The sequence below is a fragment of the Triturus cristatus genome, chromosome 5_2 (genome assembly GCF_964204655.1).
Source record: "Triturus cristatus chromosome 5_2, aTriCri1.1, whole genome shotgun sequence".
Lineage (NCBI taxonomy): Eukaryota > Metazoa > Chordata > Amphibia > Caudata > Salamandridae > Triturus > Triturus cristatus.
In genome coordinates, this window is record NC_140588.1 from 924,557,197 (window position 1) to 924,572,679 (window position 15,483).

General features: G+C 44.8%; 1 protein-coding gene across 6 annotated transcripts in view; it reads left to right on the top strand.

Annotated features, from left to right (window-relative positions):
* Positions 1-15,483, top strand: part of LOC146829437 (uncharacterized) — a 112,352-nt gene that overhangs the window by 26,499 nt on the left and 70,370 nt on the right. For 5 of the 6 annotated variants that reach the window (XR_014962262.1, XR_014962261.1, XR_014962263.1 and 2 more), the window contains exon 2: positions 639-696. The gene's annotated coding sequence lies outside the window, so the exon portion shown is untranslated. Of the gene's footprint in view, positions 1-638; positions 708-15,483 lie in introns of all 6 variants that reach the window. The other variant, XM_085608123.1, reaches the window with a different exon arrangement.

Here is a 15,483-nt window from a genome sequence, read left to right on the forward strand (position 1 = left end):
GGTGGCCCCTTACAGGGAAAAGCGCAGTAGATGCCCTGTACTTTCTCCAGAACGAAAGATGCCAAAGCCTCACAGTGAGAGGTAGAGGCCGTTGCCGGGGAGGAGATTCTTTTTGCCAAAAGATCTTTGAGGGCCTTAAAAATGGATTTGGACGGGTTAGTGCTGTTGCGGAATTCTGCCGAATAGAACACCGCGCGGGCTCTACAGATGGCGCGATGATATACCTTAACGGAAGCCAGATATAACACTTTCTTGGCAGTATCGTAAGACCTCCGCCACTCTCTCTCGGCCCGCCTACAGCTCCGTTTCAAAGCACGAAGGGCGCTGTCATACCAGGGGCTCGACTCTCTGGAACTAAGTTTGCTTGCCATAATGGGAATCAATGAGTCGAGCGCCTTGGTAATCCACTGACAGAACTGATCATAACCCGTTTCTACATTGTCCCAGGGTCCTAGCGGATCTACAACTAAAACTTGGTGTAGGTCCTCTAACCTAAGTTTGTTCCAGTGCCTTCTAGGGACAAATCTAGCTGGGGGTGGTAAATGGATGATTCTCATGCGAGGAAAGCGCGACTGGGTGAGGGTGATCCTCCTGATGTGACAGCTGGTGGTAATGCTGAATTCCCTTCTCCTCCTTAGGTTCTTCAAGATGGCTGCCACCGCCAATTCCCTCAGGGAAAGACAGGAGAATGTTGCGGTAAGTATAAGGTAAAAAGAGCAAATGTCTTATTCCTTTACCAGTGCACCCGGGTGGTTTGCTCTCGAAGGATCAGTGAATAAGATAGGCAGGACGTGTTTCTTTAGTCCATCCGCTCATGGGGTTATCCCAAAGGAACAAAAAAAGGATAGGAATTGTGGGTACTATTACCCTGTTTCATGCACTCAGAAAATGTAGGCTTGTAGCTAGGAGTTACAAAAAAAGAAACTGGGGAGTATAGCTTTGTGGCCAGTGCCCTTGCTTTCCCATCTCTCTATGAATTAGAGCATCCATGCATCTTTGTCTTTTGGGTTCTGGTCGGGTATGGTCAGATATACAAATGCATGACTATGGGGATAATAAGGCCATAAAGTAACAACAAAAACCTACCTCCCCCCCCCCGACAAATCAATCCACCCCCTAGTTGTATAAGGCCCCAGTTTCATCCCTCTCCCAGTCACTCACCACGGAGCCACAACTCTCCTGAGTTGTGGCTGCCTCCTGCGGTTCGCCTGGAGTGGTCCACCACTCTTCGCTCCACGTATCGGACCACTCTTGATTGGGTCGGCATCACCATAATTCCCTGCGTCTTCTCCCAAGGCATAGGTCGCGGTCCCATTCTCGCCGTCGTGTCAGGGATCGACTCAGCACACTGATGGTGGTTGTTCTCCTCTGTGGTGTTCTCTGTCCTACTTTGAGGATGGTAGCCCACTTCTCTCTTGAACCGTCCTTCCTTTTGATGGCCCCCCCCTTTTGTCTGGAAAAGAAAGTCCCTCCTCAATGTTTGTGGTGATGTGTCCTGGGTCAGCCCCACCCATATAACAAATCAGCTGGAAGAGGTCTATCCTCACACAGAACCCCAAGACAAACATAGAATTTTAACTAAGTGACTTGCCCTTGCAATGATGCCACCTATAGAAGCGTGCTACACTTGGGGAAGTGTGTTTGCAGAAATCTACACTTCTACGCAAAGCACACCCTCATTAGCAGTGTTACCAGGTGTGTTGAAACAGGTACACAATGAACATGGAGCTGCACCTGCTTTTGAGTTGGGTATGAAAGTAATGGGAAATTTTGAAAACCGTTTCATCGAACGTTTTTATAAAAAATTATGGAGAAGCCACAACTCTGGCAGTGCACCAGCAACTGCCAGCAGTTCTCGATCAGAATCGTGATCGAGAATTACCAAAAATGATCTCAAAACTATACACATTTGCGGGCCAAGACACATTGGGATCACAAGCCATTCAACAGTGCCTCAAAAATGAAAGGTGAGGCTAAGGGTTCCGGCAAGGAAAATAATGTTTCAGAAAGCAGAGAGAGACAGAGATTGAAACAAAAACTAAGGAGTCTAGCCGGGTTGGTTGTAAATTGAGGGACCTTGATAAAATTAAAAAGCTGAATCAGAATCAATATTCTTGCCTTCTTTTCAGGACTCTGACAGTAAAGAGGCCGAAAGAAGTGGGCAGCCTGAGTTCAGCTGTTAAAACGACTATGCCATTCAGAAAAGGGAATCTGAGGTTAGTTTAAAAAAGAAAATTAAGGTCCTGATATTAAGACACAATTTAAAAGTTAATGGAGTCACTAAAAACATGTCTTTGAAACTATGGATACTTCTGCGGGACATGGCTTGGGGAATAGCGCTTCTGGATAGCTTAGCAGAAGTGACAATAGTTCCTCAGACTCACCCCGAGTATCTGCTGGTGACTCCAACCAAGGAACATACAAAGGTTGAAACACTTGATGAGCATGTAATTCCTACAGATGGAATTTATAATGAAGGCTCACAGTTTTCTGTCTTCACTTATTTTTACAGATAAGCACAGACAGAAAACCATATTTTTGTCTATATTTATATTTAAATATGGAAAATACGGAAAACAGGTCTTCTTTTGAGTGATATTTAATGGTGTCAGTCATGACTGCCAGGCAAATAGCTGTTTATCCTAACAAACAAGGGTGGTAAATAAAGACATAGATTTTTTTAATGAAGCTTTAAATTGTTGCGGTTGTGCACTGTACTAAAATGTTAATGGAATGTTATTGTAATGCATACGAGTGACACATTTTATATGGCTTACTATAGCACCAAAACACATGAAATGTTGAATTGCAAGTGGGGCTTGATCAGTTAAATAAATGTGGCAATATACTAGATTCAGGTTAATTATTTCACAAAACACAACATAAATACAATTTAAGGGGGACATACAGCAGAAAAATAAAAACATTCTTCTGGCCACATTTATCTGAGGTTTAGGAAATTATTCTTGTGGAGAGTGACTGGCCACTGATCTCTATAAGGGAGGCACCTCGATGTGAGGCGGTAGTAATGCAAGCGATTTTGAAATAGGCATGAAATCCATTTTATATCAACTACAATATCAAGGCATTACAGGGATTTGTAGCTTTACAATGAACACCCCTCTTTTTCTAGTTTTATAACGTGACAGAGCATATAGATAAGTTTTAGATTATAGGAATTTGAGCTCACACATGCATAAATATGATGTACAAAATGCACTAGACTGATGATAACCTAGTGCAAAAGAAAAATAAAGCAACCCTGAACAATTCTGATGGGTTTTTAGCCAAAATATAGCCCTTGAAAATCAATGCCTAACTGCTTTCTCATTCAATGGGCTTCAACATTGTTATACAAGATTGTCCATGGGCTATAAGAATTGTCCGGGTTTGTTTGCAGCAAGAATCATGAAGATTTTAAGGGAAGATTCTGAAGCTGTATCTTATACTCAGTAGCGGTTTCTTTGTTAGGGCCCTGGGGCTCCGCCCACCCTATTTGCATGACCTTGGATCATGCTGGTAATTGCTATTTGCAGCCATATTTCTTTTACAATGCTAGGTAATACTAGTGACTATGTTCCTTAACATTTTAAAAGTAATGTGGAAGCCTTGCGCCAGTGCTGGAATCGGACTCCTCCTGTCCTGCTGTCTGCCTGATGGATGACGCTCACACTCGAGCATCAGAAATGTCAGGCAGGCTTCTTGTGACACATGCAAGTGCGCATGTGTCACGAAATTGCTCTACCTCTTCTCTGGAAATACGGTCTGACAAGGTGTCAGCCCAGCAATTCACTATATCGAGGTCCTTGGAGACCTCCCGCAAATGACGCGAGGCAGCGTCATGTTTTAAAGCAGCTTACTTGCTGCATTATGCTGAGTGAACAAAGCTCTTGTATGATTTGGTTTCTCCCACATTTTCTGAAAAAGATTGGATGGAAATACACACAACTATCTTATGTGGACTGCAAGTAGACATGCCATAGACTAAATATTTACAGACCAGGGACAACAGGACAAACCTAGTAATTAGAATCATTCTCAGTTCCTCAAGCTACACATACATACATTTCAGTGAAGGACAGACAACTTCAGTAGCGTACAAATGACATAGAGAACATTCTTACTGTGATGCAGAAGGCCATATTAAAGGAACTCCATTTGGCACAGGGAAAGTGAAATCATCATAGTCTCTCCTATTCCTACACTAGAAGAGGGGACAAAAGCAAGTACACCTAATGCCCGCTTTCTATACCTGCATTGGGTGCAGTCAGTCATTTTGTTACGTGCAATTGATGTGAAGTTTGAATATCACCTTACAGTGTGCACACAAGAATTTCTACAATACACAAAAAAGTTCCACAAACTCCTAACATCTTAACCATACACCTACAAGAGTGTGCTCAATACAAACAACTCTACACAGTCTGCAATTGCTACATGCAGACACTAAAGGACAGCTTTGTCATTCATTCACACAACAGAGCATGGCAACTTGCTGCATTGCATGCAAGAAAGAGGGCAGAAATGCTTCACATTTCCAAAGATATGGAGCATTGCTGCTCTCTTGCGCTGGCGCACTGTGTGCTGCCTAGCACCATTGCAGGCACCCTGGCACCATATTGCAAGGATGTCTGCATTACGGGCAGGATGGCTTATGTGCAGGAAGGGAAACATTCCTGCACAAGAACAATCCTTGGAGATATAGTCCTTCTATAATTGCTGCAGAATACAGCACACTTGGAAAGTGGAATTAGCAAGGAGATATAAAGATATTTCTCCTTGTTACACCTCTTTTGGGTATGCACACCATTTTGGTTCATACCCAGGTTTACAAGTCTTTGTAAATCTGGGTTTGCATCAAAATGCATGGGTGGGTGCATTGGAAAGCCCATGCTCCACCCACATAATGCCTACCTGACTCAAAGTAGTGCAAGGCAGAGCTATGCATTGCCTTGCATTACTTTGTATTTATTAAATATTATATTATGTAGATTTGAAGAACACACTATCACTCAGGTCAGTATTCTGGCACTGAGCAGTTGTGAGTTTCGGCACACCTAGGGCCGAGTGGGACTACTAAAAAAAAACAGGTCTTCAGCTTCTTGCAAAAATCAAGAAGTAAGGAGGGGGCTCGTATGTGTAGCATCAGGTCATTACATGCTTTAGGAGCAATGTAGGAGAAGGTTCGACCACCGGATAAGTTTTTATGTGTGCGTGGGATTTTTGGAGCTAGGAGTCTGGCCAAGCGGAGGTGTCTGGAAGGTTTATGAACGCAGGCACAATTATTGACGCATGCTGAGCCAGTGTTATGTAGTGCCCTGAAAGTGTGAGTAAAGAGTTTGATTTCTGCTTGTTTGTAAATGGGGAGCAAAACCACAGAAACTTAACTAAACACAATTAAATGACAAAAAGTGGTTTTGCATGCCTTAGTAAATCCTAGTTAAGGACTTGCATTGTCTTGCAATGAATTGAGTCACGCCAAGTTCTGACAATGCAAGTCCTCAGTAAATATGTCCATAAACATTTCGGAGATTGCACTGCACAGCTCAGAGAAATACATACCCCATTACTTGCACTACAAAAAGCTGATCCATCAGTTCCTTCTCCAATCATGTCAGATTCAGTCTTTGTGTCCAAGGATAAAATGTAGATTTACCACAGTGGTGCTCAAACAGATTCAAGGATTCAAGAGTGAAATCAATTTTAAAAAGCTACCTTGGAGAAAAGTGGCTATCCTTCATAATAAGCATCCTTTGGTCTAGGAACAGCACACCATGGCCCATAACAATGTGAAGGAATTCAGGCTAATTCAGGCAGATTTAGCAGAAAAACATCCGTTAAGGTAGATTTGATAATCAGATCTCAAACCAAGTTCAAGACAGACATGTCAGCAGCAATACAAGCAACATTAAAAGGAGAAAAGCATTCTGACAGCTTTCCAGGTAAATACTCCTACAACTTTAATACAGGTACGGCTCCAATGGTGTTCATAGCCAAAGGTGGAGATAGGAATGTTCCTAATGAGCAAGCTAATTTAGAACAAATTAAAACAGCTCATGAGGGCATAGCGTCTGCCCATGCAGACACAAGTGCTAAGGTATCAATGCTACAACAATACTGCTGGTCATTGTAGGAGAGTAGGGTCTGCTTTCTATGTTCACCCCCACTTTTTGCTTTTGCTTTACTGGTTTTCGACTTAGATGTGGCTGTGGGCCTGCTAATCAGACCCACAGCCCTGCTGTTCTCTCTCTAAATTGATACTATGTACTTTAGGTGCATAACCCATTTGGATAGGATCACCTTATTGGCCCCTGTACAGTGTACCTTAGGTACCCAGGGCATAGGTGTATCCTAGGCCTACCAGGGGCTGCAGCATGTATTATGCCACCCTGGCCTGGCCTTCCATTATGACACAACTGGCCAACTTCTCACAGTCATATCTACAGAAACTAACTAAAACCAATGTACGGCCAAGTATTATTTGCCAACAGATAAAACACTCTATTATTTCAAAACTAGCACACACTCCCTTTAATATCTCTGATCCCCCATTCAGGGTAATTTTCCTTGATTATCTTGGGCCAATCATCACGGTGAACCATTATAAATTTCTATTAGTTGCTGTAGATTCACGCTCCAGATTCCTGTGGGTTTGGCCAAAAACGAATTCTAATGGTTGAGTGGTCATAAGAGACTTGCAGTACCTAATAGCAATGGGAGCAGTTCATACTTTTTATTCAGACAATGGTCCTGCATTTGCAACGAAAGTGTTCAAGGAAGCTATGTCTCCTCTGGTAGTACGTCTACTACACTTACACCAGTTTCACCCGGAAAGGAACAGTGTAGTAGAGCATGCCAATGGTACATTTGACTGCTAGGTCATTGACTGAGCACTGAGCTGGCTGCATAATCTTTACAGAGTTCAGAGAAAATTCAATAATCTACCTACAAGAGTACTAGGTGGTCGCACTCCATAAAAGATGCTCTTTGGAATATCCATGTGCATGCCTGACCATGAGATCCCTAAAAAGGTGGCAAAAACAAAAAGGTTTCACCCAAGGACTCGCTTGGATTTTATGCAGAACACCCAAGAGGTTTGAACCAAACAATATAATGTGAAGCATTGCCACTGTGCCACCAGAGAAGAGAAGATTATTAAAGCTGCTGACAGGTGGCACCCCAAAGTGAGAGAAGTAGCTCAATTAAAAAGAAATCCCAGATAAACAAGTTTTTGGGCCATTGTTTCAGTTTTTGGGGTAGAGAGCACATGGATGGTTATCCTTCTTCTATTGACTGCTTCAAAGTGAAGCAGGAAGGTGTTCATTAATCACATGAAAAAGCATTATGTGGCCGATTCGATCCTGTAGCCACCCTCCCTTGGCACCAAGGTGCATTCAGACCACACTTACTTCCCTATTCTGCAAGAACTACCCCGAGAAGAGTAGAACCATGCTGGAATCCTGAGTCTCCAGCTTTATACTAAGAGACAGATTACATGAGGAACCTGATCCTACAATTTCAAGAATCTCAACAGTTGAAACTACTGCTGTGGTTTACCAGGAGCCATCAAACGGATCTACAGTGACTAAGATGGTACCACCATACAAGAATGATTCTGATGCGAAGTTTGGATTTACTAACATACAAACACATCCCACAATTGTTCAACATCACAGATGAGTTCCTATTTGCTGCTGGTTTCATGCCATATATCTTGTACTACTGTGGTTCTATTTATGGATTGCCACTGAAGTGTTGTTTCTCTTGATGTGTCTTATCAATCAATCAATAAAAGTAAGCTTTATTCGATTGTGAGAAAACAATCATAAAAGCACAATAAAATATAATTACAGCAACAATTCATATTTAAAATGAGTTCATAGGAGTTCATTTACTCGGAATTTATAACATTTCCATAGAATAAAACTTTGCTAAAACCGACAAAACCCCCATTTAAATTGGAGAAACATTTAGGTAAGCATTTGTTTCCTTTAACTCAGGACCTTTTTCAGGAAAATTGCCGTCCTGTAGACAGAATGCACGTTGTCTAGTTGTTGTAAAGCCAAAAGTGCAGGTTGACATTGGCGAAGCCCAAACAGTTTTAATACATGTACTTATTAATAATAATAATAATAATAAATGCTTTATTCGATTGATCCATGTGGAATCATAAAAGCCAAAAAATACAAACTAAAACAGATTCAAATCAATTATAAAATACATTCAAAAAACGATTGTGCATTTAAAGAATTAATATCCATGTCACTTATCACCGGTCACCATCCACCCCCCTCTGCTCATTACTATCCCAACGCATTGTTTTCCTGATTCAGAGCACTCTTTTCATGTATAAAGCAATCCTCCAGGCAATATGTGGATTTTCTAGGCATTGCAAGCGAATTAGCGCTATGCAACACTGTCTTAAACCATACGCTTTTAAAACGGGTACAAGTAATACTTTTTTTGTGTCACATAAAATTTACAGAAGAACATCACGTGTAATGTTGTCTGAGTTTTTTTGGGAATCACACGGGCAAACTGATAAATTATGCGACCAGTCATTCGTTATAGGAAATGACAATAATCTATGGATGGATCCTAACCTGAATCTAAAAAGCAACATTCTGTCAGACCCACTAGATACAAAGGACAGGTATGGCTCCAACCCTCCAGTTGTAAGTGTTAACTGGTGTTTCAACACACAAGGTCACCTAATGCTCTCTCTTCAGCCAGGTACACAAGGCCCCTAGATTTTAACACCTTTCTCGAGATACCAATCATTGAGCTGGGGTTTGAGTAAAACTCTGGGTTGCCTAATAGTAATAAAAAAGACTCGCCATACTTCATCCAGGGGATCATAAGAACCCCATCAAGCCTCATTACATCCGACATAATAGTTCTATTCAGTTCCGTCTGTTCCTTTGTCCATATCCTATGCCAGATAAGTATAGGTTCTAATTTAATAAGATCCGATACATAAGCAAGACCCAATTCCTTATGGTAGGCAAAGTTAGACGTGCTTTGTGGTACAGACACAATAAAACGCAAAAAAGCATTTTCCACCAATTGTATCGGAAGTGTGTTCATGAACCCCCATACCCCTGCTCCGTACATGGCCGCTGAGAGACATTTTGCTTTATAAATTTGTAGAATCTGTCCAGGTGGCTTACGACCCAGTTTCCTACAAAAAATGGCAAGTGCGCTGGTGGTTCTCTCAAATGTGAGTTTTTTCGCAGTTATGGTTTTTGTCCAGGAGTCATTGTCATTAAATAACATACCCAGATATGAAAAACTTGTCGTTTGGGATACCTTATTACCTTTCAGAAAAATTTCCCTTCCCCGGCCTCTATATTTCTTTTTTCCACAGTTCATGATAAAAGTTTTTGAAACATTAATAGATAAGCCCAGATCCTTCATAAAAACATTAAAACTGCCTAAAACCCTTTGTAGACCATTTTGCGTGCGTGCCATCAGAACTGCGTCGTCCGCATACAGTAAGGTAGGTATCGGGCGGCCTCCTGCTCATGGGAAGTCTTGACTGCTCTTAAGCAGCTCGTCTCCTAGTGCATTTATATACAAATTAAAAAGGAAGGGGGCCAGGACACAGCCGTGCCTGACCCCCCACCTGACGGAAAAAGCTCTTGTGCACTCGCCTCCCTTACCATATCGGACCCTAGCAGCCGCCTCACTATATAATTGTTGTAAAAAGGCTACTATATTAGGGTCCACACCCAGTGAGACCAAAATCACCCATAATTTGCAATGTCTCACGAGTCAAACGCCGCCGTTAAATCAACAAAGGCCATCAACAGGCGGCTCTTCTTTGCCCTTATATACTTCCCCATTAACATAGACAGATTTAAGCTTTGCTCGACAGTACCTAACCCCATTCTAAAAGAATCTGACCTATGACTTTCACCGTTGAATCAAGAAGGGAGATGGGTCTATAACACCCAGGATTAGATATTTCCCCCTTCTTGAGAATTGGAATTATTGTAGATTCTGCCCAGGACCCTGGAAATGTGGAACTTAAGCTTGCGTTAATTACCTGAGTAATTGAAGGGCCCCACAATTGCACATTATGTTTAAACAGGTCAACTGGGACGCCGTCAGGTCCTGGAGCCTTGCCACCTTGGCTCCGTACCAAGGCCTTTTCCACTTCCTCCAGCGTTACCTGCATGAATCACCGGGTTTACTACTTGAGGAGTAATGATATGGCTCCTCACAAGAACCACATGTGGCTTATCATCCTATTACTGGTTTTCTGTGAATGAAAGGGAACTATATAACTGATAAAACTGTGCTGTTTCCTGTGGTTCAGGAATTCCTACCGCATTCTTCTTCTCACAGAGCACATCAGAATCATTAAGCTGTGAACATCACTGCGCATCCTGTGTAACAAATTATGGGGCCCACTGAACTATAATAATTCCGGGTTCTTTTCAGATCAATCAGTCACTGATGATGATAAACAATTTGATTGGTTATGCTACACTTGATAATGAAGATCCTTATTTAAATGCTGACAATCACAAAGAAATTTATTGTTTTCAGCAATATGGCCATCACGATACTCATAGAACCAGCAGTCCTTGAGAAATATATATTATGCACAATAAACTCTGTAAGATATTGGGTTGCTGGTTGAGGGGCGTGAAACCCTACCCAAGCAGCAACAACAATCCTTGTCAGGGTGAAGTCACAAGCAACCCTAAATTGACCTGTGCTCAGACCTCTGGCAGCTTTGCACAGAGCAGCCAGGCTTAACCTAGAGGCAATGTGTAAAGTATTTGCGCAAAACTTCAAACAGTAACAAAGTGAAAACACAGCACAAAAAGGATCCCACACCAGGTTAGAAAAATAGAGTAATTTTTAATAAATAAAACAAGATCAAAATGACAAAAACCCAATCAGTAGACCTGGAGATATACAATTTTAAAGATTTAAGTGAAAATAGCCCCAGAAAGCACAAAGTGCCAACTGTGGATTTCTGGTCGCAGTAGACCAGGACAAAGTCACAGTTCAAGCCAACTGCGGGGCAGCTACAGGAACCCAGTTAGGACTGTTTAACAAGAGTACCTTAAATCCTGGCTGTGAAGAGTTACGGAGTCCTGCGTTGGGGATGTTTTGCGTAGCCAAGATAATGTGTTGTTTCCGAGGTGCAGCAAGGCGGCTGTACCAGGTCCTGCATCATCATCAAGGATACCGTTGATGAGGGCTTGCCATGCGAAGTCCTGCACCAAGGATGTGTTACACAGCCAAGGCTCTGCATCTTTTTAGAGGAGCTTTCTGAGGAGGAGGCGATGAGAGGTCCTGTATCATGGTGGAGGATCCCATCAACGAGGCTTGCAATGTGAGGCCTGCTTTGGGGATGTGTCACACAGTGGCAGTTATAATGTTGCTGCAAGGCTGCGATGCGAAGTCCTTGTGTTGGGGAAGCCCATTCAGCAGAGTCAATTCATCGGTTCTGCTCTTGGTTGTGTGGCACAGCAGAGGAGATGTGTTGGTTCTGCTGGATCCCCAGATGGTTCTGGCAGAGCACCTTCAAGCCCACTTCCAAGAGTCCAGATCTGGGGTGGCATCACTTGGCAGGGTAGGGCTCACAGTTGCTGAGTCCAGGTGCTAGTTACAGGCGACTAGCTCTTGGAGTCACTCTTCTGGTCCTGGGTACAGGTTATAGGTCCAGTCCTTCTCACCTAGACAAGAGGTCAGCAGGCAGCAGATTAGCACAACAGGCAGCAATCCTTCAGAGCAGCAGTCCAGCAAAGTGGCAGTCTTTTCAGCAACACACCAGTCGTTCTTCCAGGCAGAATCTTCCACAGGTCCAAAAGTGTACTGAAGAGCTGGTGTCTGAGGTCTAATATTCATACCTGTTGTCTCCTTAGAAGTAGGAGGAGCTTCTAGAGGTTTGCCATTTAAGTGCACGTTTCCTGCCTCCCCTGTCTCCAGAATAACCACAGGGGGTATACAATCGCAATATGTAAAAGTGCAGCTCAACACAGCTAGATTATTCTCTGTGGCCAAGGGTTTCCTATGCTGTATTGCAGACCATAAATAACTTGATACAGTACAGCAAATCAATAAAGTGGTTAGTGATTGCAGAATCAGGAAAGCAGGGCGACATTGTTTAAACTTTAAAATAGGCAATATGAAACGCTTCCTCAAATCCATGTAAAATGTACTAAAAAACAGAATGTGAAAAGTGCTTTGTTTAGATAGATTATCATGAGGACCTTGGATTAAAACTTCAGAACAGTCATTTGTTGTGGGAAATGTTATCAGACAGTGTTAGACCTGACAGCCTTAGGGTGGTCTTTCCCCAATTTTTTGTCCGTCTCCCTCCACTTTTCTGAGATCGACTTTGCTGGCTTTAGGACTTTGCACACTTTACCACTGCTAACCAGTGCTAAAGTGCTTGTGCTCTCTTCCCTAAACATGGTAATATTGGTTCATCCCCAATTGGCATATTTAATTTACTTATAAGTGCCTAATAAAGTACACTACGGGGCATATTCTCAAGGACTTATCGTCGAGTTATCGGCACTTTAGCGCAGCAAAAGTGGCGAAAGAATTATCGCTTCATTCTCAAGCTGGTGCAAACTGCCGATATCGCCAGTTTTCCAGTGATAGCTTCCGCAAACGGATGAGAGTGACAACTAACGCTAATGATATGCAGAGTAGGCGTTCCCGTGCAAAAACACACAAAAACACCACTTTGCGATATTCTCAACGACCAGCCAGATCTGCGATGCGATCCAAAAACAGGCGATAAGGCGCGTAAGCAGCAGGGATTTAACACATGTCTTTCACTGGTGTTAAGCAGGACAACTACCTGCAGTATGAAAGGGAGCCCAGCCCAGAGTCACATCTGAATACCAATACATGTCATGCAGACACTGATCATGCAGCTCGGAGACCCAAGAGGTCCACAACACCCACCGCCACGACCCACAGGCCCCCCCGGACCACCCCTCCCCTGGACTACCACGAGGCAGCGCAGAACAGGACAGCGTACGTTCCTAAAACGCACCAGCCTCAGAGACTTGACGCCAGAGGAAGTCATTGCCCACTACAGGCACAAAAGGACAACCATCCTCTGCACCCTGACCCACATTGCCCACAGGCTGACGGTGCCCACACAGCGGACAACCAACATCCCTCCGCAGACAAAGCTGCTGGCTGTGCTGCACCTGTTGGCCCCTGGTACCTCCCAACAAACAACTGCCAGAGTCGGACCAGTCTCACGCCCAGTCCTATCAAACTTCCTCACACATGTCTTGGATGCATGTGCACAATAGCAACGGCGGGCCCCTGTATCCGCACCACAAGACAGTTCCAATTCGTAGTGTTCCTGCTCAACCAAATCCAATGCCAGCCATTGCCGGACGCCTCTGTGCCCCAGATCCAAGATTGTAGTAACTGAAATGGGGGTGCGCACGGTCATGAAGTCCAGTAGTCAACAGTAGTGCAAAAACAGTCCTTTATTACAAATACATAAAGAAACAATACGAAAAGCACAGCCAACGCCCAACGGGGGGTTTCTTCAGGGCAACGTGTGGATTCAAGTAACTGCATATGCTGCGTGAACTCCCCAATACAATTCAATACTCCGGAAGTCAGTATTCAGCAACCTGTTGGACAAATGGTGACAATGGTCAAGCGTCCGTATAGTCGCAAACCTAATCTAGTACAGTGTACAGCACTTGGGCAAACCGGAATGCTTACAGGAAAGACAACTGCTGCACAAAAAGACCGTAACAGAAGTACGTGTGGTCGTAACCTTTGTAGGAAAGAAAAGGAAGGTTACGGTCACAGGAACTTCTGTTACGGTCTCATGATGCAGGATTTCTCATACCTGTAAGCATCACAGTTTGTATCAGCTCGATACCTTTGCAAATTCACTCCCCCCACCCAGCCATGAGGGCGCTGCCGAGACTGGTGGTGCCTATGCGATCCTGTGCGCCTGCTGCACCCCAGCCCTGATCCCCAGACCGGTCCGCCGCCCAGCAATGACTGCCCGCCAATGCGCACCCAGACCTCAATGCTCACCTGCCGCCACCGGCATGTCACCAAGAGGGCCCACCACATGCTGGTGCAACCTCCTCAGCCGATCGCTGGATTCCGTGCCACAGGCCCCCAGCGCACCCTGCTGCACTGCGCCGCGGTGTCATGTCTGTGCAGCCTGCTGCCTTCAGCATACACTGCAGTCCAGCTGGGCTCACAATTCAAATCGAATCTTGATTGGCAGGACGGCGTATCGAGGCCTACGCATCATCGCAGGCTGCACACCCGCTCAGCTCTGGTGCCACTAACTCAGTGCACCGCAAGTCATTAGCACGTGGCTGTAGGCCTGTCCTGGCCAAAGTGCTTTGGCTGCCACCAACTCCATGCACCGCAAGTCACCGTCTCGTGGCGGTAGGCCTGTGCCGGCCAAAGTGCATCGGCTGCCACCAACACTGTGCACCACAAGTCACCGTCTCGTGGCGGTAGGCCTGTGCCGGCCAAAGTGCATCGGCTGCCACCAACTCCATGCACCGCAAGTCACCGTCTCGTGGCGGTAGGCCTGTGCCGGCCAAAGTGCATCGGCTGCCACCAACACTGTGCACCACAAGTCACCGTCTCGTGGCGGTAGGCCTGTGCCGGCCAAAGTGCATCGGCTGCCACCAACTCCATGCACCGCAAGTCACCATCTCGTGGCGGTAGGCCTGTGCCGGCCAAAGTGCATCGGCTGCCACCAACACTGTGCACCACAAGTCACCGTCTCATGGCGGTAGGCCTGTGCCGGCCAAAGTGTCTCGGCTGCTTCCAACTCTGTGCACCGCAAGTCATGGGCCCTTTATGATTGAGTCTCGTGGTGCGGACGCCATCATGTCACCTCCGGCAGTGGGGAATGTGATGTGGTAGGGCCCTAGGCCCTCATGCATAAATAATGACCACACGGACACACTCAGATAGATAGTGGAAACGACCTTGAGCACGTGCGCCCAGCCCCTTTTATTGGCAGGGTTACATGTCCTGTGACGCCTGTGCTGGATGGGTGTGGTGTGGATGTAAACCAGCCCACAGGGAGTGGTTTGGCATGCTGACAACTAGACCTGTGATCAGCAGATCAGTACAGGCAAGGCCTGGGACATGTAGCGCTGTCCCCCCCGTAAGTGTATGCGGAGTGGGCTGGCCTGGCGTATGCCAGTCCAGCGTAGGAGTGTGAACAATGACCCTGGGGCTCTGGGTGTGGTTCCGTCCTGCGCTGGACAAGGAAGTAACTAATGTGGGTGTCTCTGTTGTAGTTTTGGCGCACCCGGACCGCAATCGGTAATGTTGCACCCTGTGACTCAAGTCCCATGAGATGAGCAACATGGACATCAGGGGAAATCACTGACCCTACATTCATCCATACTTTCATACTTGAATGATCATAGATATGACACATCTGTGTGAATTTGAATGTTTAATGCACATTCAGTGGAGTGTTGTAGCTGGAGC